The sequence below is a fragment of the Ictidomys tridecemlineatus genome, chromosome 4 (assembly GCF_052094955.1).
Source record: "Ictidomys tridecemlineatus isolate mIctTri1 chromosome 4, mIctTri1.hap1, whole genome shotgun sequence".
NCBI classification, from domain to species: Eukaryota; Metazoa; Chordata; class Mammalia; order Rodentia; family Sciuridae; genus Ictidomys; species Ictidomys tridecemlineatus.
The window spans coordinates 144856363-144883826 of NC_135480.1; positions in this window are offsets into that span (position 1 = coordinate 144856363).

Sequence of the window (27464 nt, forward strand, 5' to 3'; positions counted from 1 at the left end):
TTAGTCTACTGCATTTTACTCTTATCTCTGCTTTTGAGGTTCCTTAATCTACTATAGTGGTATGGTTTAAATACTATATAATAGTTTGCCACTGGGGATTTTGTCCCAATTCCATGTGCAGTAACAGTAAGCTACATGTGTTAATAATATCAAATGCCAGATGATAGGAATATTTACACCACAGAAATGTGCAAATGTTACCCTTCAAATCTTTCCCCTTCCCCCTCTCCTGTGGAACCAGTCGTTAACCAATCACAACACACCCCTAGGCACATGTTATACAACTTGAAAGTTTTAAATTCATTCATTTAAAACTTGCTCCAATTTACATCAATATAGGATTTGGATAAAGGATGCTTTTTTGAAACAAATTGGGAATCATTGCTTTAGTGCTGAGATACCTCTAGCAAGTCACTAAATTTGCTCACTAATAGGACCAGCATTGAAACCTTTCCATCTCACCACCTTTATTTAAAAGTCTTATCAACAACCTTCTAGAAAATCTCAGTATGCATTTTTGGAAGTAGAGAAGGAGGTTTCTGAAGAGGTTAGTCTCCAAGGAGGTTATACACATAACCCCACATTTGTACCTGTGTGGAGTGTCCAACCCAGAATAGTGGCACATTGTTCTAATGATAGAGTTTAAGATTCTTGAAACAATTATGAATTCCATTTAAATTCAGATGTTTTACTCTCTCATCAACCATACGTATTCTTGAATAGAAATGGGGAAGTGTACTAACTTTTTACTCCACATTTTTGATTCATGATGACCTCATTAACCACCAAACAAATTAATCCAAGTTATAACCTTTTGAAACATTACAGCATTAATAGGGTGTGGAAGAGAGTTACCGACTGAATCTCTCATTAATGTATTTTGTCACTTAAAACATTGCCAAAGTAGTTGAATATTTCAAATTCTCTTATACAACAACTGGACAGAGTGATAGTAAGTAGAAAAAAAGATGATGACCTAATCACTCTTGGAAAGCTCATGTGTGGGATGGGAGAGCTGAAAGCTTCATGCATTTGGCCAACTGGCAGGATGGGTCTGCCATAGGTCTATCTGTATGATGAGCTAAGGAGTTTCTTGGGCAGATATCATCCTAATGGAAAAGAGAACCCTGCACAAGCTCACTCAGGAACAGAGCCAGTGAGGGGTGATTATTAATACATCAGAGCATCTGTCACTTGGATTAGCTCCTAGCCTAGTCCCTGACCCAACATCTGAGTTCTGAGTAGAGTTGGGTTCTGCAAGTAAAAATGGATATGGCTGCTCAGGAGGTCCATTCTCTGATTTCAGAGCCCATGCAGTATTGATTTGGAAACCCTGTGGTATAATAAAGGGATAAAGAGAAGAAAAGCATGTTTGCCATTTTACAATGGGATTATGAACAGCCGTGGCATCTCACGGGTACTTGGGCATTGGTGTCACAGGAGCTGTGAGGGTAGAAGCCTGCCAAAGCAGCAGCTGGGTCCATCAGAGGTTGTGGCCTCCCTGGGAAGACAGTTGGGCTAACGTGTCATTATCTAGTGGGAGAGGTAGAAGTAGGCATCAGACATGGTTCCAGACACCAAGCACAGAGACCTGTATAATAACAAAGACAAAGACAAGGCATGGTTATGGACCTGAATTAGTTCTGAATTCATTGGCTATTCTACCTAAGAATTCTGAGGAACTTGGGCAAAGAGGAATAACTTAAAGAGGACTAGAATTTTCTATTAGTACGAGCTGAAAACAACATATGTAAAAGGGTTAATTTTTTTTTTCTCCTATTGGAACACTCCTGGTGCAGATGTCAGAACAAAGAGCATGTTTTCACCCCAACTGCCAAATTCCTTGTCAATTGCTGGCATGAAGGCCCCCATTGACGTTCAAGAATCGTGCTGGACTTTGGGTTACTTCTGTAAAGAAGAGGAAAATATTTTACAACTTCAGTAGAGCCTCAGGAGGCATGTTAAGATGCTCACCACTCTAGCTGTGGTGCTGTGACAGTGGCCAGTTTGGAAGCTGAGGCATCAGCATGAAGATCCCTTTCATTGCAGGATTTTTGGTAACATCTAGGGTAGTTCTATTATCAGCTACTATGGTTGATAAGCTCGATTAAGAGACATCAGTGTGGGGGGAATATGGAACTGGTCTGTCTTCTCCCTTTGAATCAGTGAGACTGGTGGGAAGACAAAGAGAATGAAGCTTCTAGGCGAGCTCCCAGGGGATAATTAGAATGGAGAAATGAACCACTCCGACTAACACCTGTCGGGGCAGCACGAACTGTCATTATGCAAATCACAAAACATGTAACCCCTCCAGATGACCAAGTTACAAGGAGACGTATCTTTCTCAGGCTGACAACCCCTTACTAGGGACACAGTCTGGCAAGCCAAGAAAGACCCTTGATCCTTTAGTGTTTTTGTGCATTTCACAAAATGCGGGGCTCTGAGGGTTTGTCACCATGGTTTAGCATGCTACAAAGGAGGTAGTTCATCAAATGTACCCATGTTATGAATCAGGGATAAACCAGGGAGAGTGTGCTCTTGGAGGTGTGAACCAGAGGCTTGGCTTCAACTGCAATATTAAGAATGTGAGGCTGGATCAGCAGCCTGGGGAATTAGCCCTTCCATCTGTCTAGACGGTGTATGCAGAGCGTTGCTTTGCAACTCCTAACAACTGCCAGTCATCAAGGAGGAAAAGGCTCAGGGAAAAAAAAAAAACTTTTAGAATCAGAGAGTGTCATGTCCTGGGGAGATGGGAGTTGGGGTTGGGGGGAGTCATTGCAGGCTTGAAAGAGATCCTGGCATTGGTGAAGGTCAACTTCTCATGAGGGAGACTAAGAAATCCATTTGTGTTTAGTTGCCAGAGCTGCTCAGGGACAGAAGCCAGGGGAAGCCTCATTCATTGCTGGGTTCCACATGTCTACAACAGTGACCCTAACAGGTGAAAGCAGAAGGAGATGGAGAGTTTCAGAGGGTGGACGTAGATCCCCATGGGGTTGTAAATCAAGAGAAAGCTGTGTCCACTTCTGGAAATCGGCCATGTGTGAGCATAGGGAGGAACTGTAAAGAATGCTCTTGCCAAATTTATATTTGCATGATTCCCAAGACAGAGATCTATTTAGGAGAACAAAGAGCTGGACACTGAGCACGGTACTTGTTGGAGGAAATGAATGGACTGGAGAGCAGGGGCATTCATGATCCCCATAGCATTTTGTCTCCTGGCTAGAATTCCACACACTTGTGTATGTCCTAACCACTAGATGGCAGGGACCTGGGGAGAGGTTAGTCAACCCTGCTAGGACTGTCACTGGACTGTGAGGAGTGGTCATAAGTAGCCACATGTTTTGAGTCCTTCCACAAGACAGTGTCACAAAAGGGTCTTTCTCCCCTACTTTATAGAAATCCTGCAGTTTGGGCACCTCAGGGATTTTTAGAGGTACAAGTCTTCATAAGAAGACTTTTAAGGTTCTAGGGTTATTCTGAGAGGCAATGAAGTGAGCTACACCCAGAAGAGGTGGCCCCAGTCCCCGTGGTGGGGACACAGTGGGATCAATAGATGGGGCAGTTCCCACATAACAGCCTGGGTCTGAAGGAGAAGAGAAATCACAGAGCCACAGGGCAAATGATGTATTCATTTGTGAACATATGGGAACTACCCCTGGGACCTCCAGAGATGCCTGGGGTAGAGCTGAGGACTCTGAACAGGGCTAGGATCCAATATCTGCATGCCGTGACAAGAACCAGAAAAAAAAAAATGAGTGACAATATAGTCTTCCTTTTGAGAAAACATGTTTTCTCTGAGAGTTGGGACAATAGGTAAAAACTAAAATTATATCCATATCAAATATGGTTTTCAGTATCATCAAACTGCATCAATTTTTTAGCCTAAAGCCTAGAATCTAAAAATGTACAAACTGCTTAAATAAAAATGCAGCAGGCCTTTCCCCTTAGGCTCAGGTCTGAATGGGCTATTCAGTCCCTGAACATGCCAAGTTACTCTTACCTAGGAATGTTCTCCTTCAAAACTTTGCAAAGGTGCTTCCTTCCTGTCATTCAGCCCTCAACTTAAATGCTTTTTTGCTGACTAGGCAGTTTTTTATTTTTTTTTTTCTCTCATCACTTCACCCACAACCACTCTCTCGCATAGGCAATTGCATGCTCTTAATGACACTTATCATTAGTTCTAATTATCTTAGATTCTTTTTAGTTGCTTGTCTGGGGCCTTAATACAACCAGCAACATAAGAGCACCAAAGAAACCAGGGCATTTTGCTGTCAATATCCTCAGCCATATTCCCTAGCATATTGCTGTCTGATACATGGAGCGTGCACTTAAGAATTGGTGAATTGATTAATTCAAACATTCATTGTCAATTTCTTTGCAATTGGAAGAATTACTCACTATAGGTCAACATCAAAAAAAAAAATGTCTCTGTACCATTTTTCCTATTCATTTTCCAGGTAAACAAGAGCCCAGAGGACTCGCACCTCAAAGTTAGTAACCTTGATTTGTTTACGTGTGTTGACAGGTCATTTTCAAATTCGTATCTCTAGCACCTTTGTACGCTAACACCTTTCCCATATCAATACTTTAACATACATTTTGCTGGGGTATCAGATGTCTTGACAGTTCTGAATTGGCCTTTTCTAACCCAGTACTGTTAAAAACAGCACATCACTAATGAGAATTTGTGACCTATCAGCAATACAGATGATCAGTTTTCACTGCATTAGCAACCCTAAAATCATCTGCATACCGTATGGAAACTGATCCTCAAAATTGTGCCTGCTTAAGGAATGTGTGTAACAGGACACTGTTTCAGACAGGGTTCAGGTCCCTCTGGTGTATCTCAGTGACTTCCGCATACCCACTGGGATTGGGGCTAATGTTTTCCAAATCCTTTTAGGTGGCTAGTTTGACACCAAATGTGCTTCTAAGACGCACTGCTGAATCATCCTCATTGGAAAGTTTTAAGAATAGAACAGGTACTGCCTGGGCCAGATGAGGTGTCACTGCCCTTAAAAGCTAGGATGTAAACCAACTCGCCTCTTGAGATTTCTCTAGGTAGGTGATTTCGCTTTTTGGATTGTAATTAGTCCTCCAAAACTGTCAAGTTCTGCTCTTAGCAAACAAAATTATCTTGAAGGAAAAGAAAAACTGTATTAATCAATATTGAAAGTTTCTATTATTTTTTCCATCGGAATACAGCAGAGTAACTTTAATATCAAAGGGACATTGAAGACCACAAAAGGTCAGTGACTTTGGAGGTATTTACTGATCTGTTTGGCACTTTTAGAATTTTTGCTGGTTTTCTCCTTTTTATGTAAATCCTCTCTTGGTAACCAGCATGGGGTATTTCTGAAGTTCATTTACTGCCATTTTGCTGTATTGTCCAACAGATTGTTTCTAGTACCTTCTGATGTGTGGCAGCTGTGTTTTAACAATTCCAAGTGTACCATATGAAAGTAATCAAAGACATTAACACACTAGTGTCTGCAGCTCTGGAGGTATTTCCTGCATGTGGTACTGCTACACCATGCAAAGTTATATGTAAATTACTTTGGTTTTTTTTCCCAGTTTGGGGATTTGGGTTTGGTTTGGTTTGGTTTCAGCATGCTGAAGAGTTCTCTACATATATGTGAGCTCATCATGTTTGTGCTCAGAGATCCACTTTTGTATGGACATAGCTGTCTACAAAGGGCAACACACTAAAATCTGCATCTAAGTGCCATTTTTACAGAGCATAGAATATATCACACATTAATCTGTGCAAAGTGATTTCTCAGATCCCAAAGGAGGAAACAGTTAAAGTTTAGTGTTTTTTTCTGATATAGTGTACCCTGGGTAGAGTAGTAATGGCTAACTACATAACATCCTAATGTAAGCAGTTATTGGGAAATGTTTCGCATACAGTATTTTATTATAGTGCGATTGCACTGTACTTAAAGTAAATATCCCTGGATCCCCTCCAAAGCTGAAAGAATGTAGTTGGGTTCCAGAATCTGCTCATTCAGCATTTGTGTCTTATAATAAATTAGGGTTTTGAAAAGAGGGTTGCTTTGTTTATTACAAAAGGTGGGAGAGGTAAAGAGTAACCTGAAGAAAATAGACTATCAAAGTACTTTCATAGTTTGCCGAAAAGCAATGTGTTGTGCAATCTTGAAAGAAGGTATATTGTATGCACATTTTATTACCTCAATGATGGCAAAATCACATAAATCATATGGGCAAGGTATCCCAGGATGCAGCTTAAAAGTCAAGATTCCCAATATCACAGATGCTGTCGTAAATCGTCTATTAAGATTTAAGTTTAGTTTATATATTCAACTTCAGCACACTTTTGCAATGTTTATAAAAATGTAAATTCTTTAATTGTTTTACTATGTATTCTAGAATTTCAGTGGACATAAGTGGTGCAAGTTTAGGTATAGGTAAAGATACAGATTTAGAGAAAAACAGCTAATATTCCATTTTAGTGTGCCAGCTTCTCTTTCCTTGCTAGTTGAGGTTTTTCTTCAAAATATGCTTTAAATAAGGGGTTCTGGGTCCCCGTGGTAAGAAGCTAAGAGCCCACATTTATTTGACATTCCATTTCTCCCCAGTGACCACTACTGACAGAGCCTCAGCATGTCTGGCCCGTGTAGAACTTTCACTCTTAATTAAAATAGTGACACCAAAAGCTTTTAATGACTCCCCAGATGCTATTAAAAGGTACAGGGTAAATGTTAGAGCTGGGGCCCATCTTTGGGGAATAACTCTGAAATTTGGAAGCAACATTTTCCGAGCTGCTTCATCCATTGCCTTCCCTCGGCCTCCCCCGGAGACCTCCCTAGGCACTGGGCCACATCCAACCTTAACTCCTTGCTGAAGGACTTTCTTTGAAACATCAAACATGAGAAAAGTAGATTTTTTTTTCCAATCTGAAAAAAAAAATGCTTTAACTTTTAACTCTGCATCCCAAATATTTGTTTTTTTCCTGAATCCACTGATCTTTTTTTTTTTTTTTTGGCTCAAATATATGTAGGAAAAATCATCAAAGATATTGTCTCTTCCAAATCATCCCCAAAATGCACACATTTTCAATCCTTGATGGATTCTGGATTTGTGTAGAACTTATTTCCTGCAAATGGCAATACTGAAGATTTCTTTTTAATCTAGACTGTATCCATGTTCTTATAACTATGCTGAATGTGCTCTAATAGAGAGATAGATGGATAGATAAACAGATTACTTTGAAATGAAAGAGTTAAGGATTTAGGATACTATGGAATCCTTGTGGTCTACCTCTCTTATTTCTGAGTCTTAACTTTGTCTGTTTTTCTCAAGCAAAGAAAATTAGAAACAGTTCCTGAAAAGTTGCCATTTGGATCAGTTACTTTAATTTACTTCACAAATTCTTTGGGGGATACTTAGAATATGCAAGGTACTGTTCCATGAACACGTAGGGATCTGCAAAAGGAAGAAATGAAGTTGTCTTTTCCTGCAGGAGCTGGCTACCCAGTGGGAGGGCTGAGCAGGCAAAGGGAGGAATTCCAGCTGGTAGGTAGACTGTGCAAAGGCCCTGAGGTGAGAAATTGTACACATGATTGGAAATCAAGAAGTTGATTGATTTAGCTGAAGATTAAGCTGCATGGAGAAATAATAGACAGAAAGAGAGCAATGGGCTAGAAATAAAAGTGAGGCTGAAAAGTAAGACTTGATCTAAGCTAGGGGACTCTGAATGGCAGCCTAAGGTTTAGGCATCTCTTCCTAAGCAGCAGAAAGTCCACAAGCACACAGCACAGTCCAACATCACTCTTTACTTCTGAGGTGATCTTCCGTTTAAAAGCTCCGGAATTATTTAGAAGACATTTAAGAGCATTGCCAACTGCATCCCAATTTTGTGAGCGTCTTATCACAATCTTAGAGTAGGAGAGGTTCACCTCTGGTGGATCTTCTCCTCCCCTTGATCCTCCTTCTCCCTCTGTGTCAATCTCACCAGGGAGAGGGAAACTAGCTCTCCACTCTCAACTCACCATTAATTACATGACTAACACTTTCATAAAGGTAACGTGAAGGGTATTGTGTTAAATTGATGTTAAAATAAATGAACAACTCCCTTTGGATGTGGTCCATGAGGGACAGGTTTTCATTTCCTTGACCTTTCCTCCCTGACCAATGCAAACTATACCTAATTATTTATCCATAAGATTTCTGGGGACCAATTTTTTTTTATTGCCATAGTTGAAGTAAAATTTTTAATAGCCCAGGAAGAGGAAAACTTTGAATTTATATTGAGATGTAAATGACCAGTTATGTAAATACTATCAGTCAGGTTCCCAGCAGGAAATAGCTGACCTTCTTAAATTAGGATCCATCCAGAAGAATTTAATAAAGAGACTATTTACAGAGTTGTAGGGAAGCCACAGGGTTAATGCAGCCTCCTGGGCTAATAAACACACAGAGTTACCAGTCTGAGGACCAAGACAGGAGAGACGGAAGCAGTTACTGGAACCCAAAATGTGAGTCACGCAGAGAGAATTGCCCTGAGAAGAGCTGGGCCCTGTGTACACCACTGACCCAAGGTGACCCTGCAGGGACACAACCAGGCGAGCACATTCCCTGATCTCAACTTTAACCTTCCCTCAGTCTCTCTCCAGGGCTCCCCATTGGCAAAACTCAACCAGAGACGGAGGGCAAAGGAACCTGTGTTAGCTAGCCGTGAACCAAATACCTGACAAGAACCACTTAGAGAAGGAAAAGTTGAGTTTGGCTCAGCTCATGGCTCAGAGGTTTGGTCCATGGTGGGCCAACCCCAATGCTCTGGCCTGAGGTGAGGCAGAACATCATGGCAGAAGGGCTTGGTGGAGGAGGACTACTCCGTTCACAGCAGCCAAGGAAGCAGAGAGAGAGAAGAAAGAGGGAAGCCAAGGAAACAAGAGAGAGGAAAGAACGGCAGAGAAATCCCTTGAGGGCATGCAACCAGTGACCCACCTCCTCCAGCCACACCCCACCTGCCTACAGCGACTACCTAGTTAGTCCATTCAAACTAGAAGCTCTCCTACGCTAATGCGACCATGTACACAGGAGCTTTGGGGGGGATATCTCATATCCAAACCCCAACAAAGCCCATTTATGGAATCCCTGTCAGTTGTCTCCCTTCCCTAGGCAGAGCCAAGCAGAAAGGAGAGCAGAATAGATCTGGATAGGAAAAAGACAGATTCAGAACCAAGAAGGAAGGAGAAAGTAAAAGGGCTAAGCTTGGGGTGGGAGTAGGAGATGCTAAAGAAAGGAAGACTAAAGCTTACCATTATACTTGTGTTCCAAAGAATTAACCTTGTTCTTGGAGACTCACACAGATACTCTCATGCGCACACACACACAACTTCCAAAACTAAGCAACATAATGGTGGGCTACCTGTTCTCCCTCTAAAGTTGAAGGAAGACGTTTTCAGGCACCCCTAATTGCACAAGATGGCCAACCTCTGGATTATTGAAATTCAGACCCTAATGACATCTTAAAACATGGGGAGATGTCTAGTCTTGTCATATTCGTCCTTTGGAGTATACTTGAAGAGCTGCAGGTGGAGCAAAGCATTTCTTCCTTCTCCCCATCATACTGCCTTCAGGCCATGCCAAGTCGGCCTCAGATGGAAATCCATGGACTCCGGAGTCTCTCCAACACCCTTCTTCTATTTTTCACTCCTTTACCCTTCCCCCCACCAAGACCTCACATCTTTAGGTCAAAGTTTTGGAAACCTTCTGTTATGGTTTGGAGATAAGGTAGCCCCTGAAAAGCTTACGTTTGGCAATACAGGAATGTTCACAGGTGAAATGATTAGATGATGAGAGCTGTAACCTCAGCAGGGGATTCATCCATTTGACTGATTCATAATTTGAATGGATCACCTGGTGGTCACTGTAGGCAGGTAGAGGATGTCTAGAGAAAGTAGGTCACTGGACCCCGTGGACTTGGCCTGTATCTATCCTCCCCCCTACCTACCCCCCATCCCGATTTCTGGCTGCCATGAGCTCAGCAGCTTTCTCCTGCCATCTATCATGATGTTCTGCCTCATCTTAGGCCCAGAGCAATGAAATTGGCCATAGACTGAACCTTTGAAACTGTGAGCCTGAAATAAACTCTTCATCCTCTAAATTGTCCGCGTCAGGTATTTTGGTCATGATGAGAATCCGACCAACACACCTTCATTCATGGCTCTATCTTGAGAAGGTGTTTCAAATTTTCCCTTATGTTCAATTTTTGTTTTCCCCAGGAGTAAGATAGGATTCTTATGCCTGAAGCAACTGCATGAGGAAACTTCCTCTAACTAACAATAAACATAACTTTGAGACATTATTACGCTGAAAAACAAAAACTTCCTTCCTGTCTACATCTCACCCCTCATCCGTACTGCAACCTACACCCCTTCCCTGTGAAAGGAGTAGAGGAGGTAAAAGAGCATGAAATCTTGTTTAGCCTCACAAACCTTAGGGAGATCTGTTTTCTGGTCGTGATTGGACAGTGAATTCCTCAATTGGTCAAACTGGTTTCATAAAGTATGTTCATTCTTCTTATCTATAACTAAATTATTTTTAATTATTAGATTTTATTTGGTTATCTTTAGATGAATACATTTATGCCAAAATATTGTGGCTTGAAACAGTGTCTTAACTTTCATGGTTTTATGGGTTGTCTGGATGCTATAATTTCTCAGTCATCAGAGGCTCCATTGGACTGATCATCCAAGATGGCGCTCTCAAGCCACTGGTCTTGGATGCTGGCTGTTGGCTAGGTGGTAATCTGAGACAGATGGCTAGAGCAACAGCGTGTAACCTCTCTCTGCAGCTTTTATTTCCTGCAGCGTGGCAGGGAGGTTCTGAGAGGGAATGTTTCAGGGTAAGCCTCCCAAGGGACCCAGGTAGAAGCTGCCAACTTATTACTTAGTCTCAGAAGGTCCAGATAGCAGCACCTGCACCCCAAACCTATCTCTAACATCAGCCAGATTCACTGAAAGAGGAGACAGACTCTCCCAACCACTTGATGCAAGGAGCAGCATGTACCTACAGAGAAGGAAGGAACTGAGGATGTGGAAACCAACCAAATTTCCCGCTCTTCTTTGATCTTTTCCTAATTACATCATAAGATTGACTTGTGCTAACATTTTTCAATAGTCTACAGTGCAAAGATCACCAAATTGAGAGTGAGAAAGCCAGGCTGAGAGTCTCTACCAGGGGCAAAGCCAAGTCGAGGCAGCAGCTGGGCTCTGAGGTGCCCACATATCTGTGCCTGGTTACTCCCATGCCTTCCCATCCTTCCCCAGAGTACACCATTAAGAAGAACTAATCTACAGGTATTTCATCTTTATTTTGGCATCTCCCAGCTCTTGCAAGATTAGTGGAGGCAAATTTACCCCCCAAATTTAGGAGTGAACAGAATAGGCCCACCAATGTAGGACCAGGCTGCCAATTGTAGGAAGAGCCAAAGAGTCATGGGCAAAAGTGGCCCCTTCTGAAACACATGAGCTGGCAAGTTTACTTGTAGGTCTCTCCTCTTTCAAATGAAGGCTAATCCTCCTCTCCAAAGGACATCATACAATTTTATTAATCCTGACTCTGTCACTTATTGCCTCTGCTATCCTGGGCTAGTTACTTTCAAATGTTCTCATCTGTAAAATGAAGAGAATGGGTATTTCAAAGTCCTAAGGGATCAAGATAAGCAAGATGTGGGGAGATGTTGTAAACAGTAAAGCCCTATGCACAAGTAAAGTATTTTCAAGAAAGTTTTGAAATCCGGGGTTGGCAAACTTAACTTTTGTAAAGGATCAGATCATAAATATTTTCAGCTTTGTGAGCCATATGGTCTCTGTCAAAACTACTCAATCACACAATTGTAGGGAAAGCATAGGAGTCACAGACACAATGGTGTCGAAAGGGTGGATTTGGCCATTTGCTAATCCTCTGGTAAAGTCATGATTTCATTAGGGAAAAGAATTGTAAAAAAGTTTAAAATAAGTAAACTCTTTTTCTCTTTTTTTTTCTTTATTCCTTTTTATAATTTATTTATAATTTTTTTTTCCCTGTGGTGCTGGGGATTCAAACCAGGGCCTTGTGCATGCTAGGCAAGTGTGAAGCTGTTAAGCTACACACCTCCAGCTCACAAGTAAACCCTGAATAATAATTTTTATTTTTACTTTGCTGTGGTTCAGACACCAGACAGGGTGAATGGCAGAGGCAAAACAGTGGGAACATGCAGATTGATGCCAACAGGTGATATCAGACTGCTCCAAAGAAGAGAATATCGTTGAGAAAAGATGTCCTGCATCGTGCCTGGAGCAGACAGCAAGAATGTGTTGCCTTGGCCTCAGAAGATACGTTGTAGTTGAGAGAGAAGCACTAATATTTATCCAGTTAGTCCATTTCAGTTCAGTTTGGGAATTAAAAGACAAAGAGAGGCTCCATGCTTCTCAGTGTGCCCTGCCTGTGAACTGCCCGATCCTCCTCAGCATGGCTAATTAACTCATGAAATGCGTACAGTGAGTTTTGGGGTTTCTTGGATTTTTGTTTTTTGTTTGGTTTGGTTTTGCTTTTTAGGGGTTTTTGGTATGTTTTCTCTAGTGAAGAGACTAGGGCCTCATCCCTCACTTGGACCAGACTCTTAAGTTTCATGCCAGGATCTTAGAGACAGAGGCAAAGAAAATCCAAGACATAAGCCCTAACAACACCTAGAAACTGCAGGGAGGCCCCTGGGCTGTCACAAATGGAAATGGGATGTAGAAGCACTTAGCCAGGTGTCCAGAGGGCAGAGGCCCTGGCTGGAGCTTCTAGCAGAAACACTGAACTTATCATGATAAATGATGCTGATTGTAGCAGTCTTACAAAGCCCACCAAATACTTTCTCTCAAAATGTTAACTAAAGTTTTTAAAAGGTCACTATTCTCTTGAATATGAAGGTTTTTTTTAAAAAAAAAAAAAAGGTAAGAAATGTACATCACTGGCAATTTTACATGGTTTTCATGAAGATTTATCCAATTTTTACCTTTCGAGGATGAAACTGTTTTCTTAAGTGATCAGTTCTTTTTGTGAACTGGTTTCTCATACAGCATGTTTTCTGCAATCACATTTTCAAAAACCTTATTGCCGCCTTTGGCTAAAAAAAAAATTAGAAATCAGCAGTTGGGTACTTGAAGAAACAATGTTCACAATATCAAAGTCTTCCAGATAACCCTTCCCGAAATACTGACCTGTAAGTGCGCATGTTCGCTTCCCTGAGACTGACCAGTGCAAAGAGCCAGGGTTGGCTGAGTGCATATACTCAGCACCTATATTTGAATTTGGGCCATGGGTTGGAGTTAGCCACTGCTAAAGGTGGCTGAAGAAAATAATTCAGGATGCTTTTATTTTATATGAAAGGCACTATGATATGCATAAACAACTTCTTCACTAGGAAATGGGTGATTTAGATTGGAACTTGAATTCAGCCACTTTTTCCTTCTGCACCCAGGGTTCTAACTAGATTCTAAAAGACTCCATTTCATCATCTGCACCATGATAATAATGTCTGTCCTTATGTCACCAAGTTGCTGTGAGAAGTGAGTGAGAAAAGGTAGGCAGAAAAAGTTTTGCAAGTTGACAGAGAAACAGAAGAGCTTTTGAAGCAGCATTTGAGATGATGTTATAACTAATTGTGAGGTATTTTCCTGTTTCACTTAATAGGATCTAAGCATGAATTGCTGAGTATGTGTACATTATCGGCATGTCAATAGTATATGGGAAGTACATATATTTTGTGTCAAGTTTTTTCCCAGCATTACTCTGCAAACTGATAATGAACCGAATGAAAGCAAACAGCAACTTGTACACTGTGTGACACTCTTGGTTACCTCCCCCAGACTGCCTGTCCTTCTCCCCCACCCCCACCCCCATTAACAATGCCCACTTTTTATTCATATATCCATACACAGATCTATTTCTCTACACCCCATTTAAATGATGAATATTCGTTCTTCATAGCCAATCGGACTGACTCCATCCGGTTTTTTCAGTGACTGATGAAGAGATGCATGTGTAATAAAATTAGAACTATTAATGTCATATGGTCATGTACACTTACTAAGCATTTAATATATATGTCAGGCATGTTTCCAATGCTTGTATGTATTATTGCTAATTCTGACAACTCTCCAAGGCAGATTCTATGACTAAGTTATAGCTGAGGAAATTGAGAACTAAGAAATGAAAACAGTTGCAGAGACAGGGTCTCACTATTTTCCAGGCTGGCCTTGAACTTCCCTGCCTCAACCTCTAGAAGAGCAGGAAACTAAGTGGAGTCAGAATACAAACCCAGGAAGGAGAGCTTCAAAGCCCATGCTCAACCAGAACTCAACACTGAGGGGAAATCTCCTGCAGGCTTCTGGGGAAAATCTTTTCACTGACAAAGGGGGAAAAAAGGAGCCATATAGTATATGGCCTGAGTCATATAGGATATTCCTTTTTCTGGATGTCAGAGGATTGTGGTGTGATCACTGCAATAATGTTAGGCATATTGTGACATGAGGGGCACCAAGCTCATTCGCTGAGGATAGCTGAGTGAAAAGATGGAAGATTCTGGGTCTTCAATATTGTATTAAAGCACTGATTTTTACAAATTTTGCCTACCTCAGCATTTCTCAGATGAGCCAATATATTGTAGATTAGATAATATATTTTCATCTTTGTTTAAACCGTTTTTGATTGGAGGCTTCTATTACTTGCAGCTAAACACATCCCAGATGAGCAAACACAGACATATTTTTAGGAATGGTATGTTCAACAAGTAATTGATTTCCCTCTGAAGTACAATTTACTATCACTAAAATATGTCAGGAATGCCATAAAAAGGATTGAGGGGGAGTAGGACAGGCAAAATGATCCAAGGTGTCTTTTAATTCTAGGTTGCTAACTTCCGTGAAATTGTGTTTGTTTCCTGTCAAGTAGGATCATTAAGATAAGAAGCATTAAAATACAATTTAACAACCTTCTGGAGGAAAATGTAAATATGTAGAATCTGAAGGAAGAAAAATTTGCAGAATTTTAGACATATCCTATGGCCCAATCAAGGAAATAAGGCTAAAAATAACTTGAGACTTCAAGAAAGGCCAACTTAATTTGGGGGCTTGCTTTCAAACAAAATTCCTAGCCTCTGTATCAACCACCTACCTATTTCTGTTTTTTTTTTTTTTTTTTTACCTCCAGCTTGTAGAAGAAACTAAAAATGCCTGCTTCCTGATTTGTCTCAAAATCATTGTCCGTGGACTTCTGTTCCTCAACCCTAGTGGGACTCCTCAAGCAGAAGCCTTAAGACTTCTTACATTGCAAATCTCCAGATTGTTATCAGTCTTTGACTTATTCATTCTTCATAGCATTTGGCCTCAGCCTCCACTTCTTGTCCTATTTTCTATTCTCCATCTCCTCTCTCCATCCCCCTCACTGATCAACCTCACCACCCCTGACTTATGCACATCAGTTTTATTTTTCCAGCCCAGAGCCCTTTCCCCATCTCCAGACTCCCTTTTCTAACTCTCTTTCAGCCAGCTTCTGTATATTCCATAGCTGACCAATGTCCCAAACTGAATTTGGTATTTTTGCCCTAAAAATCTACTTCCCCTGTTGTTCCTTTCTCAGTTTCCCACACAGGAAGAATGACGCTCATGCCACCTCTGCATCTGCTACATCTCCTGTCAATTCAGCCTGAAAGCCTCTCCTACATTTGTCCCCATTCCATTTCCACTGCCCAACTCCAGATCTTCATTTTCATCTAGGCTTCAAAAGATTCACCCTCAGATTCCTTGCTAACTACCCACATAAGTCTGACACTGCTTTTGCACATTCACTTGGATGGCTCCCCATTGGTTTGGGTAGTTATTGCCAATGTTCCCTATGGTGTTCCTCACAGTATGTTTGGTCTGGTCCCATCCTACTGCCACCTCCATCTCCCGCCATTCCCTCCAAGCACCCTGTGGCTCACCTGCAAGAAACTGCCTGCTTTCTCCTCTCTCTGTTGTGCATCCATGGTGTTTCTTACAGTGAATTGTCCCATCTGTCATTCCTTGACCTGGCAACCTCTTCATGCCTCAAGGCACAGCTTAGGCTGTACCATCTCTTCCCCTGAACTTCCCCACCACCATGCACACTTTCAGCTCCCTGTCTGTCTCTATCAGCATGTCTCCATCAACGCAGACATAGGAAAGGCAGAAGCTACAGGGGTAATGCAGTGCATCTCAGCCATAGTTCTGCAGGTATGCCCAAGTCCCAAGGGCTTCTCCACAGCCGAGCTGATGTATCCCTGTGGGACCAGAGAGAGCTGGTACTGAATCTCCTCCACACTGGCTTCTAGGTAGAGGCAGGTGTGGAAAAACTAGCCCTGTCTGACTTGGTAAGGACAGAAGTCAATGGAGCAAATATTTAAAGATTTTTAAAAGAAAAAGTTCTGACTTAGTAATTTTATACCTAAACACTGGTTTTAAAAATGTGTAAGAACCTTAGAAATATAAAAACTAAAATTAAAATGTCATTTATTTGTTAGTCCTAAAAAAATCAAGAGAGGAGCAAAACCAGAAAAGCACAAGATTTGTGAAGAACTAAAGGTAATCCAGAATTATCATTTGATATCATAATTAAACACAAAAATCAATTTTCAGGGGCTGGGCCTGTGACTCAGCAGTAGTGCCCTTGCCTGCAAGTGTGAGGTACTGGGTTCAATTCTCAGCACTGCATATAAATAAATAAAATAAAGTTCTATCAACAACTAAAAACATATTTTTAAAAAATCAATTTTCATAGAAAAGATATATGAAACAATGATTTAATAACCACAGACATAAAACCACAGAAGACAAAATAAAAGTCAAAGATATTCATTTTCAATCTTGTGATTAAACATTTTTTAAAGTTTGTGCCAATTGAGTATTATGAGAAAAATAAATGAGGTACAAATGAGATGATTTCTGTTATCTTGGGATGATTTGATTATTTGTGTGAAAACAAGAATTCATTGAATGAATCTAATGAGGTTTAATAAACTTATTATAAGTAAAATGAATGTGTATTTTAAGTATGTAAACTTCAGGAGTTTCTCCTATGTATTAGCAATAACAATACTTAAGTTTTAAAATTGATTAGAAAATATAAAGAGTAAATAAACTGCAATACTTTGGGGTATAAAATAGGTGAAAGATAATTTCTAACAAAAGGATAGTTTCCCCAAAAGCAAAAATAACGCTAAGCATACAAAAGGTCACTGAAAAATCATTAGTGAAAACACACACACAAATACACACACACATGCACATGTATACATGTGTAATAGCAGGAATAGGAGAAAAACCACTAAAAAAGAATTTTTTTTCCAGAAAACTGTAAAGTTTTACTGAGAAGCATAATGATTCTGATAAATGGAGAGACAAAATAACAGGAAGACTTTACATTAGAGAAATCTCAATGCTTTTTCAAACAATCCCTAAACGTAATGAAATCTAATTAGGTTCATCATAACACATCTTTTCCCTTAAAACTTATTGTTCCCAGTGGCATGGGAGGCTGAGGCAGGAGGATTGCAAGCTCAAAGCAAGCCTCACTTAGCAAGACCCTGTCTCCAAATTAAATTTTAAAATAATGGTGGGGGCTGGCTCAGTGGTTGAATACCCCAGGGTTCCATTCCCAATACCAAAATAAAATAAAATAAAAACTTATTGTTGATCTAAGATTCCATGAAATCAAAACAAAACCAAAAAATGCAAAGAATCACAAAAAAATGTGAGATATCAGAGTAATAGAGGACCTTTGCAATAAGATATTAAAATGTGCAACAAGTCTGTAGCAATCTGAATAATGTGACACTGACACCACCTCCTCAGCTTGAATTATTTCCTCCTCTTCTTCACCTTCTGTAATTCTTATGTGCTCACAATCTTCCTTTTTTTGTGACACTTTCTGAGACCACCCACTCTGGGAGTCACATCCATAATACATTAGCTCTTCTTTTGGGCTGTTTACTCCATGCCTTTGGCCATATAAGAGAATGGTTATATGACTCTCCTTCCACGGAGTTTAAGTTCCCATGATTAAATATGTCTATTCCTATGAGGCTGTGTTTTAATACTAATCAGTGACAGAAGGCCATGGGAGATTTAATAACATAAGGATGTCCGAGTATCAAAGTTAGATCCAAGACCAGCAGCCGCTGCCCCTGAGAGCTTAGAAATTCAGAATCGATAGTGATTTACTATATCCAAAATATATCAAATCAGAAGATATAGTGAATCAGAAGCTGCATTTCAACATGATCCTCGCATGATTTGTATGCACATTAAATTCTGAGAAGCACTGCCCTACAGACTTTCATAAAATGGAAATATTTCATAACTCACCTGAAGCAATCAGACATAGTTGGATATCTTCCTGTGAGACAAACAAATAGAATTATTCAAATGTTATGTTTCCTTGATAGAAATTTAGTGACACCAGAAAGGGCACTGGAATGTACACACCAGAAATATGTGCCCAGGCACTAGGAGGAGGGGAATGGGAGAGGAATGGGGCACCCAGACTGCCGTCCATAACTTGGAATTGCTTGACAGTCTGGTTTACTTCTCCTGTAAAGACAAGAAACTGCTAATTTCTATTCCCAATTCCGATCCCTACAAAGATATCATTCTTTGTCATCACCTGCCTAACTTATGTTTTAACCTGAGCTACTCTAATCTCTCTTCCAATTTCTTGTCTTTTGGGTAAACCTAGTTCTTCTCATGACATCCTCATTCCTGTCAATCCAAGCCTAGCTCCCAGATCACCTGGCCCAGAGTGAGCTGCCTGGGCCACTTGCTGTCTCTCCAGGGAATATGGAAGTAGGTTGAAGTAGGTGTTAAACAATTAAACCTTCAACAAGTTAGTCTAAGCAAAAAATTTGGTCAGCCTTTATTATTTCAGGTCCTTTCACCAATTCCCAAGTAATTGACACATCTTTTGAGCATAGTACTTCTTTCCCTGGGTTTTTCCTAAAATCTATTTTCATTTTGTCACCCACACCACCAAAACCATCTCATGCCTGAACTACCATGGTAAAATCTGAGATACTCTCCCTGTCTCCTTTAGCTGCTTCTCTAATTCATTACTAAGTAATCTGTTATACTCCACCATTACCCAGAGTATTAATCTGGACCCTTTACTCTGGTATTCAGCTCTCAGAATCCAAACCCAAGCTTCCTGTGGAAAGTGTTTCATGACTTCCCAAAAGGAATCTTTGTTTTTAGCCAGGATGATCTACTCATGATTATTTACCATGCATCCCCTACCAGAATCTATTTCTCCAAAGTAAAATGCCCTGTTCTACCCACCACATTCTCAAGACTTGGTGCCTCCCACTTTTCCCATGAAACGTGGTACTGGACCATTGTAACTAACATGATGCACCCTTAGATCATTCCCTGGGATATCTAGGATTATTCCCTTGGAACTCTCATGGCAGGAGTTACCTATAATACTTTTAAATTCCTTTAAACATAACGTTATTCAGCATATCTATTGCACATACTGGCAAATGAAGTGGTCAAGTCAGACAAACCTAGAATCAAAGTCTTTCTCTATCACAGAGTAGTGATGTGATGTTGGGCAATGTACCTTCCCTTTCTGAATCTCAGCTTCTTTATCTATAAAAACGAATTGTGTTAGTTAACATATTTGTCACTGTGACCAAAATACCTGACAAAGACAACACAGAGGAGAAAAGGAGTATTTGAGTTCATGGTTTCAGAGGTTTAGTTCATTATGGGTCGACTCCATCGCTCTGGGCCCAAGTGAGGCAGAACATCATCGTGCAAGGGTGTGGTGGAGGACCCCTGCTCCATTCGTGGCCGTCAGGAAGCAGAGAGTGAGAAGAGAAAAGTGGAAGGAACCTCAGGAAAGATGAACACTTCCCTGGGTTCTCCCCCAGTGACCTGCCTCCTCCAGCCACACCCCACCTGCCTACAGTTACCACCCAGTCACAAACTAGGATGAACTGATGAGTTCTCACCTCTCAATATCATCATTTCACCTCTGAACATTCCTGCATTAACACAGGAACTTTTGAGGGACACCTCATATCCACACCATAACAAGTACCTACCTTGCAGGGTTGATATAATTAAATGACAGCAGCTGAACATGGTGGTGCACACCGGTAATGCCACGGCTCAGGAAACTGAGGCAGCAAGATTGCTAATTCAAAGTCAACCTCAACAACTTAGCAAGACCTTGTCTCTAAATAAAATATAAAACAACTGGGGATGTGACTCAGAGGCTAAGCACCCTGAGTTCTTCCCAGCAGGGCTCTGGAGCCTAGAGAATGCTCAGTAATATAGACATCTTTTTCCCATCGCCCCTTGTTATGGTTGCAGCCAGTTTCATATTTCAATAGATCAAAATATCCCATTTATTCATTGGTGAAGGGATGAATGTTAATGTTGGATAGCAATATAGAGTTTTCACTAAAGAATTTTAAAGGAGAATTTTCTGTTCCTTTTAGAACAGAGAGAAGACACTCTTCCCTTAAAAAAAAAAAAAAAAGTATTGAAGGGCTGAGGATGTAACTCAGTTGGTAGAGTACTTGCCTTGCATGCACAAAGTCCTGGGTTCAATACCTATCACCACAAAAATAACTAACTAATTAATTAATTAATTTAAAAAATGTTTAAGTGTTGAGGGGAGTACATAAAAGAGAAAGTGTTAGCTAAGTTACCGTATCTTTAATAATCTGTCTCGTGAGGGAGTGCAGTTTTAACATTAAAACTGTACTGAGAAGTGGAATATATTCTAAAAAAAAACTTCACTGTGTAACCTTGGACAAGTGGCTTAGCCTCTCTGAATCTGACTCCCCATTAACAATGAAATAAGACCAGATGATCTGTGTTGCAGTCTGGAATGCTACAGGGATGTAGTTACTTTGTGGTAGAATCCCAAGAATATATTATCTCATTGTCTTTCACCTATATAGTAGCCCTAAGAAATATCCTTCCTCTAAGTAACAAATAAGTACCAGAGTCATTTCAGATTATAAAAGACTAATTCTACCAATTGTAAGATATCAGGTTGTAATTCAGTTATGACTAAACCCCCCAAAAATCATATTTAATCTGAAAAATGTATAACATCCTACAGTATAATAGTAAATGATAACGATTTTTAGTTTACTTTGAAAAAAAGTCAAATTATCATATACAGGGAGAACAATTTACTCAAAATTAACTATTAGCTTGCTGGGCAAAAATGAAGATAGCCTATAAGTTTCCTAATTTCTACTTCTCAGTTTTACTCAACACTACACAAGCCCTTTGAGGCATTAAATTAGAATTATTTTTTAGCATGGCAATTGTCAAGTATGGCAAAGTTCAAATAGGACACTACCACTTTTTAGTCAGTAATACAAAATTGTTTGCTATTGAATCTCATGCATGCCCTGACTTGACAGGTGATGTGGTGTTTAAAACACACACACATACACACACACACACACATACACACACACATAGCAAATCAACAGCCATGCTCAAGATGACACAAGATGCAAAAGCATGTCGACACTTGTCTTTAGCCATAGATTGTTGGTGTGTGTGTGTGTGTGTGTGTGTGTGTGTGTGTGTGTGACTAAATTGATGTTTTTTCCTATCGACCTTATTTCAGTGTTCTCTTTAGAAACCTGAAAAAGGCCAGCTTGAGGTCATTCTGTGGCTGTGACTGTGTCTACCATTCAGAGTGCCATGGAGTGGGAACTGCAGAGCGGCTCTGGTCACAATCTCCAGGCTTCAGTAAGAAACTTGCCAAACAATAGCACAAGAGTCTACAGCCCTAAGATTAGTATCAGTGTATTCAGGAACTGAATATCATTTCTCCCAAACCCTAGTCACTGTCTTCAGCAGAGATTGGAGCCTCCCTTCTCATGTTTCCTGTATTTCTGCAGAAGAGTAGTTCAGGTATAGCTTCCCACAAGAAACTCTGCTCATGTGGCTCTCCCTGGGCTGGTCCTGCCCTACCTCAAACCCTCTGGTGGCCCCCTTACTGTTGCACAAGACTGCAGTCTCCTTATAACACAGGAACAAAGAGGAATATCTATGCCACTAGGCCACAGATCCACCTAAGGTGCCCCTGTAAGAGGCCAGTCCCTGGGGTTAACATCCACCCAAATCAAGGCTCTCTAAGAGCTACTTAAACCTGATGATGTAGGGTTCCAGGATTCAATGACTCAGAAGTAGGTGAGCCCTGCTGAGGGCCATTACCAAGTAGGAATGACGCATCGAAATTTCCTTGCCAAGCGTACCCCATGCTGCTTAGAGGACATTCGATGGGACATTGCATGCATGCTTTAATAAGGTGACCTTGCTCAAGGACCAAGGCGGATCCGGGTTTAGAGCTGATCAGGTTTGAGGAAGTAACTGGCTCCTTGAGTTTAAGGCGTTGCCAGTTTAAGATAATGGGTTTTAGGGAAGTTGGAGGTTGTAGATTATTGCTGGGATTAGGGTGTTCCTGCTGCTTGTTCTCGTGAGATTAAAATGGGATTTGGAGATAGCCTCGTGGAGTAGGTGAATTGTGCGGGCAGACGGCAGAACGCGATTGCCCCTGGACCTGTGTGGAGGCAGTGTGAGAGCAGGAATAAAGAATTGCTGTTTGAACCTACAAAGCTGTGTGGTGCCTCCTGAATCTTGTGCCGAGCCCGGACATCGGCAGAGCCCCTTGTGGTAAGAGCAACCCTCAGAATTGCATGTTGGTTGGTGTTCCTGGAGAACAAGTCAGGACATCAGCTCTGTTTGCAGTGGCAGCAAAGGCCCAAGCTGTCCTCAGAAGCATCTCGCAGCTTCTTAGAGAAGGGTGAACTTTCCCTTCATAGATATCCGGTTCCATCTAAAACCAATCCTAGAGGCACCCAAGTGGCTGCTGCAACAAAGCAATTAGGGGCACCCTTCTCCTCTATCTGCCTGCACAAAGGCTTTGGACATTGGGAAGTTTTCCGTTTAAGTTCTTTCTGGAATCAATGGGCCACACCACATAAACCCCTCAGGCAGGGTGGAAAGGCTTTGATTTGTTCTTATTCATTTAACTTGTACAATGCTCCCAGCAGTTTTGAGTGAAACCAGAGAGTCTTACTCAAGTGCAGGATCAAACAAAGTGATTTGACTTTGGACCACAAGCTTTCGGCCTTAGTGGTAGAAACTGTTTGGTTCTAGACATAATAAGCACCCCTGCATTCACGAGACCCTTGCCTATTAGGATGTGCAGCTCTCTTAGAATCAAGCAGAATAATTTTTGAATAGGTGGAATATCTCATCTCTCTGAAGAGATTCCTGGATCCGAATACAAAAAGGGAGGGGCTGTCCTCATCTGATTTCCCTCTGCAGTTGAGGATCAGATCATCTATTTGCCTGGGGGAAACAATGACTTGGCAAACTTCTCTCTTCTCTCCCACCATGTGCTGGGCACTGGGGCAAGTAATGAAATAGGAGTGGGGCTGACTTGAGCTCCGCCACAGATGTTGGCCTACCGCAGGTCTGCCCTCTCTCTCCCTCGCCACCCCTTCCTTCTGCCAAAGTTAGCATGTGGGATCAGTAGTGCACAAGGCTGTGCATGACCCTTCCTTGGGCTGGACACTGTCATCTGGCCAGATAAACTAACAGGCTAGCAAATCCAGCTGGGACTAGTTGTACTTTGCCCACGTCTGTTACAGCATATGGTGCCTTTGCTTGAAGTGACTGACAGGACTCTTTCACTTCGCAGTGTGTTTGTCTGATGCCCCCACCCAAATACCAAACATACTGTCACGCATTGGTGAGCAGTCTCGACTTGGTTACAATTCATAGACTTCATAAGGAGGATTACTTTAAAATTGGATTTGAACTCCACCAGTCCCAGGATGGCAGAGCTGGCTGGAAACATTTGGAGACATACCCCTTAATTGGCCCCATAATTTTATAGAAGAAGAAATTGAAGCAGAAAGATTAAGTGACTCCCCCATGGACTCACACAGCCAGTTAGTATGTGGACTAGGGCTAGAACCCTTGACCCTGATTTCCAGCCCAGTGCTTTTCCAGCTCAGGCTGTCTCCACATGTTCAGTGTCATTTCATCTTCAAAATTTGCCCCCTTGGAACCTTTCCTGGAATTGGACTTCTGAGCCTAAAGTGGCTTAATGCACACTTTTGGGAAGGGAGACCACGAGGTCTCTAAGTGGTTTTGATCAAGTTTGCCAATATTTACACCCTAGGATAATCTGCATAAACTTCATAAATAATGTAAATTCCTACAAAGTGAGTTAACTGTGAGCTACATGGTCTTTTGAAAAATCCATGTTATGCAATCACCCTGGCTAAGTTAACCACGCAATAGAGTACCGAAGGTAACCACTGATTGCAGTCACTGCTATTGACCATTTTAAGTGTGACTATTTTTAAAATACTGTATGCCTCATTAAGCTGTGCTCTGAAAATGAGAAATTTGCTTTAACTGCATTGTTTTGAATTGCTGAGAGAAGAATCTATCAACCACAAGGTGCCCTGCTGCTGAACTCAGCCAAAAAGCTGTTAATAACTCCAGCAGATGTTTCAGCTTTTTAGGCCAATAGACTCCCTCCCTCCTGCCCTCCCCTTTCCAGAATCTGATGCCAATATGACTGAACTCCAGTTTTTGTGGTTGCCGCCACCAGGGCCGCCACTGCTGGGGCCGGTGGTACTAGTGCTGCTGAGAAATGATTCTTTAAACAACCACCAGCAACAGAACCTCTGGCCTTTAAGGTCAGAACATTATTGCTTTTACTGTCAGAAGTTTAAATCTTCACGGGGGAAACAAAGGCAAGGGCTTAGAATCAGTATTCCCGTTTTGTTGTCTGCCTCTGTTGCTAGTCGTTTGGTTTGGCTTTTAGTGATGTCTCCCAATGCTGAAAGTCCGTTTCTCAGACTCATCAGAGTGCTGTGCTTGCTGAGGTCAGGGGTCATTAAGACACTAGGGGCCCTACGGGTCCAGGAGAAAGGTTGTTGGGTTAGCAGCTTTACCAAGGGGGGGGGGGCTCTGCATGGTGCAGTTTTGTGTGGGTGTTTTGCCTGATACCATGTGGCTCAGAATGCCCTGACCTTAGCAGTTCTGCAATATTAGATGTGTGTTTTATAAATATAGCTATATCCCTGTGAGATAGGTAGAGTAGGAGGGCATACAGGTCCACTGCAGTCCCATATTGGGATTTTTCCACATCTTTGGACGGGATTAACCTGACATCTTCACCTGAAATTAAATCAGTGTTCCGAGGCTTTTCAAATGAGGAGAAATTAAAGAAAAGCTGAGGAGAGAGGGGAGTGGAAAGATCCTGCCCTTTTCTCCCCAGCCCTACTCATTTATTTCAGAGAGAGCGTTTTTTAAGGTACCCCAGTGACAGCAGGGTGACCAAGAAAACACAGGTGCATCACATTTATGGAATACTGCCTTGGCTAGGAATGCATCTGAACTGCTCATCTAGACATATCATCATGCAGAGAACTGCCATTTCAAAGGAGAAACAAATTGAGAAGCAGAATTAAGTTCATAAATATTTTGTTTCCTTATTTTAATGCAACACAAAGCCAGAATATCCAAGACTCTGTGTGCCTCTATTGTCAACTTAATTTGCCAACCACAGAAATTCAAGCCCCAAACCTCCACTCTATTGCCATAGTGGCTGTAAAAAGTGAGTGCCTTCTCTCCAGAACACTGCCACCATGCCGTCTGCATACTCTCAGCACTATGTACTTCTAATTCTCAGATGAAGCTCAGGAATGGGATGCAAGCCCACTGATCTTTTTTTTTTTTTAAACTGGGTAGAATAATAGATACCATTGTGACTTGGTTCACATTCTCCTCAGCACATGGGCAGAACACTCATTAATGCTAATGGAATTTGCACTATATATTGAAGGAAAAATATAGTTGCCCATGCCTATGTATTCTTTATTTTCTTATTAGACCAAGAGCAATTCTATACACTAGGGAGTTCAATGGCATCAATATCTCTTAATTCTGAAACATGAGAAACTCAGATTAAAAATTATGCCATCCATTCTGAAATATAGTGTTCCCACTAGCCAGTGAGATGGGCATTTCTGCTTAGATTACTGTGATTCCAAGAAGTGACTATCAGATGAGGACTCTTTAGTAAAATAAGCCTCAATGTTGTAACAATAAAATAGACTTAGAAAAACAACAAAAACTCCCTACTGAATCAGTAGAGAATGTATTCTCATTATTAAAAAATTCCATATTAAATCACCCATATGCATCTCCAGAGGAGTGAGTACATGAGATAAAGAAAGGAGGACTGAAAATAATCATGGGTAAGTTGAGATTCCAGACCTGCCAGTAGTGAATATTGAAACTAGACATTAATAAACTATGTGGAGATGGCTGAAACCCATGTAAATCCAGGCCATATCCTTCATTAGGTCTTGAACTTTACCTGGAATCTTATTCTGCAAGTGATGATTTCCAAGCTATTTTGTTCTTGATTATTTCCAGTCCAAGTAAAATGGACAATAAAGAAAAGATGCTTCCATGCTATTTCCATGATGGATGTTCACAACCAAAATAACTTCACCATCTGATGTATTTCACAGTTTTAAGTTAAAACAGACATACTATAATATGCTTGTACATCTGGCTCAGGTGCTTCATTTGCCATATGTTTGTGAAATAATCCAAGGAGATGTTACAATTGTATATTCCCCTTGGGACCTGAATAAAACGTGCCCACAAAGAGTTACCTAATTATTCATTCCTGCCAACAACATCCTCACCTAATAATAAGGTGGTGCTTAAAATGAGACAATAGTGCTTTCAGTCTTGAGAGATGTCAGTGCCACTTATTATTTCAAAAACAGAAAGTCTTTTGCATTTTTAAAATGAGAAAAAGATCCTTGGCCTTTAAAGCAAATAAAATCTCTGCAGGTGGTATATTTGGTATACTTATGGGGGCAAATTCTGCAGTGCCCATCTAGGCTTAATGCTTCCTGAAACTTATTGGATGATAGCCCATGGAGCCACAATGGAAATTAGTGACCAAAAAGCCAATTGTCTGTAAGAAATGGCTGCTCTGGCAATGCTACATGCTTATGGAGAGCTTTATAATTGGCAAGTTGCCCTCCTATATGTTGCCACTTTTAATTCTTATAACAACCTTATGAAGCAGAGACAAAAGTATACCTTAGTTAGCCCTGCCAGTTGTAGGACTGACTCTTTATAGCCCTAATTAAGCAGAAGGATGAGCATTTAAAAAAAAAAAACATAAAAAAATTTTTTTTGGACTTGACCAATGAGCACCACTTGCCAGAATGCACATTTGTCACTTCGAAAGTCATTAATAATCTTCCCTTTCTTTTCCCACTATTTGCCTCTGCGACTCTCATCTTTGTATGATTCTCATTTGATTCAAAATGAATAATCTCGTTTTCTTTCAAGGGTTAAAAAGAG